The 5472-nt window shown below is 46.4% G+C and overlaps 1 long non-coding RNA gene across 1 annotated transcript in view; it reads right to left on the reverse strand.

The window, feature by feature from the left end:
* Nucleotides 1-3904: 3904 nt before the first annotated feature.
* LOC119473325 overlaps nucleotides 3905-5472 on the reverse strand; it is a 6046-nt gene continuing 4478 nt past the window's right edge. The window contains exon 2 of the long non-coding RNA XR_005202529.1: nucleotides 3905-4061. This is a non-coding gene — a long non-coding RNA (uncharacterized LOC119473325). The remainder of the gene's footprint in view (nucleotides 4062-5472) is intronic.

Here is a 5472-nt window from a genome sequence, read left to right on the forward strand (position 1 = left end):
ATACTTTACACTTAACATGCAAGATGAGATGGTTCCTTCCTGCCTAGGGCTTCAGACTCTTCACAGCTTTATAGATTTCTTTATAGGATGAACTGAGATAGATGATTTCCCTAGATGCCTTTTTCTTTTCTGTTTCTTCCCTAGCTTGTGCTATAGAGCAGTCATATCTTCCTCCTACCTCAGCTTGCCTTTATAAATAGTCTCACTGCACTTTAAGCAGGTGTTCTACAAATTCCATGCTACCCAGATATGCATTGCTACCTGAAAAACACTTCTCTTTCAATCATGGCTACAACATTATATTGGTTTTCTATTATTATGTAACAAATGACCCCACATGTGGTAGCTTAAAACAACATGAAATTTGATATCTCATAGTTTCTGTGGGTCAGGAGTCCAGTTTGGTCCTTGCTTGTTGTCTCATAGACTGTATTTAAGGTGTTGCCTGGGCAGCATTCTCATTTGTAGGCTTGACTGGGAAAGAATCTTCTTCCAAGCTCGCTCAGATTGTTGGCAGAATTCATTTCTTTGCAGTTTTAGGACTGAAGACCCTGGCTTCTTGCTGGATGTCAATTGGAGATCACTCTCAGTATCTAAAGGGCACCTGCAGTTCTTTGCCATGTGGGCTTTCCCAACATGGCCACTTCATTAAGCCAGAGCAAGTGTGCTAGAAGATGAAGTTATGTAATGCAGTATTATCATGGGGGTGACTTCTCCTCACCTTTGCCATATTTGGTTGATTAGAATCAAGTCACATATCCACCCACAGACTCAAGATGGAATTACATAAAGCATGAACACCAGTAGGTGGGAATCATGGGGAGTCAGGTTAGAGACTGTCCCCACCAACAGTAGCAAGAAAAGGTTTAGGTTCACCATCTACTCTCATTTCTTTCATTTCATTCAGCCAGATAGGTCTATTCTATTTTCTTGTCCCATTGTTGTTTAGTACCACCTTCTATTTCTCCCAGAAGTTTTTCTCAAAACTCTTTTCAAGTTGCCACAGATTCTCTGACGTTCATATTGTTCCTGAGATTATATTTTCTCTCTTTTCTTCCTTAATAAGGAAACAGGAAACCTCAATTCCACCTACCAGCTGAAGTAATCATTAAGCATAATTTGTGGTGGTCTTTGTTAATTTGTTTCCTTTTTAACCCAGGTGTCTTTCCTAAGACTTCTGCTGGCACAAGGATAGCCAGTTTTTTTGTTTGTTTATTTTTCTCACTAGTCATTTATTTTTACCTATCACTTATCTCGTTGAGAGAGGCAACCTGTCCTGGGCCATACTGCGGATGCCAAAAATGCAAGGTTGTTTCTTATCCATTTCTCAGCATTATATATGCAACAAGCAACTTTGAGGGTTAAGGTAATGTCTACTCGTGGACAAAGATCAGGCTTGTTTCTTCTTACTGTAAGAGCAGTGAGTCCCGAAAGTTCGTCCTTCTCTGCTACAATGTGGCCCACTGCATGTGCAGGCATCTATCATAGACCCTGTGCCAACCCCATGGGACTTAGGAGACAAGGCGAACTGATGCAAAGAAAACATGGTGAAGTTTTTGCTGTGGCTGTACTGTGAGTAGTAAAGGCCTTTATCTCTGACTTGGGAGTCTGTGTCTTCTACCAGCATTCATGAAATAGTAGGATAGTTTGTTAACTTGCAAATAAAATCGCAGACTCTGTACAATTCTTGACAATCACTATCACTTGTTTTTCTAGAAGCTAAAGCTGATTTTATTAATTTCTCAAGCACTGCAGGTACATATCTTGAATACTAGAGCAACATCTCTTTTAATCAAAGTGTCCTGTAGTGTAAATTTGATACTCAGTTATGCATCAAGGGCTTTAGCCTAATTGGTTTCTTCCCCACAATTTCTTCCCAAAACTAAAGCTATGTCACCTTTAAAATGACTTGGTTAATCTATGTGTGGTATTGATCTGATATAGATGACAAGTTGTTGGCTGTTTTCCAGAACCTCCACAGTTGAGGGGTACAGAGTGGCCCCTGCAGCTATGATCCAACTAGGGGTGTTTGGCATTCAGCTCCTGGGGAGAGGGCAGATCAGTTTTCTGTCTCAAACTTATTTGGCCATGTAAACATTTTTGGATCACACCCACCAGCATTATCTGTCTAGGTACAGTTGTTCCAAGGGTCTTATTTGAAAAACTATGGTTTAGAGGTTTCTTTGGGAATGGGGTTGGAGTTGGATTTAGAGGTATGGTCGACAGGGATGGGATTGTGGTTAACATGAAGTTTAGGCTAGAGCTACACATGAGGTCATGTCTTATGTATGGGTTTTGTAACTGGGGAACCAGGACCTGGCTCTTCACGGTTTCCCGAGGATAACCTGGACTGGGTGTGTCTACCTGGTTTGTTCTTCCCTTGTGTCTTCTGTCAAAGAGTCTGAGAGTCAGGACTCTGCAAGGATGGAGGCAGCGGTAAATTGGGGGCCCTCGGGGTGATGGGTGTGTAGTGAAAGGACAGGGCTGCTGAAGAAGACAGTGGACTCTTCCTGACCCTGACATTCTTTAAGAGCACACAACCACATTGTTGAGACCAGGGGTATGCACATGAATCCAAAACTATCCTACTAAAGGACAAGCAATAGGACAGAAATGACAAACCAGGGTTTAAAGGAGAGGTGAGCCTGGCCTGAGGTAGCCTAGAGAATTTATGGAGGAGAGGGGCTTTGCGGGATGGATTTGGACTGCATGTGTGTCTGTGAGTCTGTGAGATGGGCTATGTATGTTCTGTGTGCAAACCTCTCTTTGTTTCTGCATGTGTCTTTGTGCCTGTGTCTGCTCAAGCATGTCTGATGCAGGGTGTTCATGAGTCCAAGAACACCCAAGTCATGTCCAAGGAAGAAATAAGTATGTCTTTCTTGACATGATTGTGCTTACTCTAAACTATTAGGTTGGTGCAAAAGTAATTGCAGTTTTTACCATTATGGCAAAACCATATGTGTGTAATTCTGCCCTGGCCCCTCACTGTATCTTCCCCTATTTCCTGACATATCCCAGCTGCTAGCACAGTTTACTGCAAGGAGGGCTTCCCTTCCCGCCGCCTGGATTCCCATGGGTCAAGCTGCCTGTCCAGGGACCTGCCCCTGTGGCCTTTGTAGTAGGCCTGACCTTAGAAGTGATACACTCTGGAAATCCCCTAGTATGCTACTTGCCTGGCCATGGACCAGGCAAGAACATGAGAGAAGTTTATAGTGGAGGAGAAGAACAAGGCAGGAAAGGGGGCCAGCTGGCAGTATCCACCCCTTCGTCTGGAAATTGGATCTCATTGGCTTCTTCCTAGGCCCCCCTCTTGCTCCCCATGCTCTCCCAGGGTCATGGCCTCACTGTCTCTTCTGGGCATGAGAATGCACAGACCTCTGCAAGCCTGGTCAGCCCTGTCAGACACCTGGCCCTTTGTGTCCCCAAGCACTTTACATGACTGCATTGTGCTTACCTCTCATATTCCCACCTGAGCTCAAGGAAGTCCTTCCTTCTCTTCTGTCCCTACAGTGGACACAGGGACCATCCTGACCCTTCCATCTATGACAGGCCTGGCCCAGACCATGGGCTCCAGAGCCCAGGCAGAGCATTTGGCCTTGGTTGGCTGGTTAGGCAGCAGAGGCCCAGCCACCTCCCACATGGTGCAGGAAGCAGTGTCTCCATGGAGTCTGTTCCTGTGCTCATCCTGTCTTCTTTGCCCTCTCTGCCTGGGCTGCAGTGAACAGATACAGAAGCAAAGCAGCCACGGTTCCTGTCCTCAACAACTCACTGTTGAACAACAGTGATGTTGTGGAGAAGCCACTCTTCTCTCACTGCTGGTGGTCAGTTGCCTGAAAATTCCTCCAGCCAATTCTGAAGTGCCCTTCTGGAAAGCCCAAGAGAAGAGCTCTAGAAGATCACGGCTATTCACCATGACATGATGTTACCTGAGTATGCCAGAGGTGAACCAAAAGATACCAAGCAAACACTGATGTACTCCTAGCATCTACCCCCAAATCTGAAGTAATAAATTCTTGAGTTTATACTCTACATGAGACTTTTGCTTCTCACCTCTCTTCACTCTGGGGAAGAGAGAACATGGAGTTGTGCTGGGGTGTTGGGATGGGATGAGCAAAGCTTTATCCACCAACAGCATTCTGCATAAGTCATAGGCTATGACCCTGATTTCTCTTAGCTCTCAACTTTGCCGAGAACTCAGAATCCTGAAGCTATCAATTTCAGCTCATCTCTCTGTGGCCCCAAACAGGTAAGAGCCTGTGGGGAACCATGGGAAAGACCTGCTCCACACTAAACCAGGATGTGTGCACACTAACCCCTGGCTCCCCACCCCGAAGCTGCTGTGACCCTCCTAAGTCCATTCTCTTCATTCTGTGCTTCCCTCTATTCTCCTGGCTGCGTGGCTGCCTGCCCAGATCCCACCAGGCAGGGAGGATGTGCCTGTCACAAGACCTCCTTTGATATTTGGGGATGCATTAGGAAAACACCTGTTGAATGTTGGTTCAGGAGGCCTGAATCTTGTGCTTCTCTGTCCTGGAGACTACCCATGGGCTGGGCCCCCATCTCTTAGGCATAGAATCAGCATTCAGAGGAGGGATACATCCATGTTTCTTCCCATCCTGGCTCTTCTGTATCCAAGCCGTGGACACATTGTGCTAAACGCTGGGGTCCTATCAGAGGAAGCAAGTCGTGCTGTCTCTTCCTCCTGATGATAGGATGGTGAATGATCGTGGGTTTCCTTAGGAACCAGGGGCATCCCACTGTACCTCAAAACATGTTATAAAGAAGTCACAGTACTTCTTGCCCTTTCTCTAGCTCTTGGCTCCTCTGTGGTAGGTCAGAAGGAGAATGCAGAGATACTACCTCCTGAGGGATAATAACTGTCCAAAATCGAGGTCCTTCTCATCTTCTCAGGGCAGCCTATTTGTCTTCCTGCTTCCCAGTCCCCTCCTCCCACCCATATAAGCTCTGTGGTCCCTCACCTCACTGAGCACTGGGATGCCACCCTTGCCCTGCTTCTCCATCTCTAGCCATGCTCTTGCCCTGTTTCTCCATCTCCATCCCCATGCCTTGCTCAGGCTCCATGCATTTAGAGCTTTTTCTGTGATCTCTCCTGCTGGTACAGTATTCCAAGAGCACCTGCTGCACAGTTATCAGCAGCGACTTTTAACCCCCTTTCCCTGCCCACCTACATACTCACACTGCCACCAACTGGTTGGGCGTTAATAGAAACTTGCCATAGTGACTTCCAGAATCCCTCTTTACCTCCAGCTTTCTAGCTTTGGCTCTCCATACCATTTCCCCTTTCCACAGCCATGGTCCCTTCCCGGCTCCTCACTCGTCCCTCTGGGTCTGTACCCACACTCTCTTATTTTATTTTATTTTATTTTTTGAGACAGAGTTTCGCTTTTGTTACCCAGGCTGGAGTGCAGTGGCGCGATCTCGGCTCACCGCAACCTCCGCCTCCTGGGTTCA

The sequence above is a fragment of the Cebus imitator genome, unplaced genomic scaffold (genome assembly GCF_001604975.1).
Source record: "Cebus imitator isolate Cc_AM_T3 unplaced genomic scaffold, Cebus_imitator-1.0 Scaffold149, whole genome shotgun sequence".
NCBI classification, from domain to species: Eukaryota; Metazoa; Chordata; class Mammalia; order Primates; family Cebidae; genus Cebus; species Cebus imitator.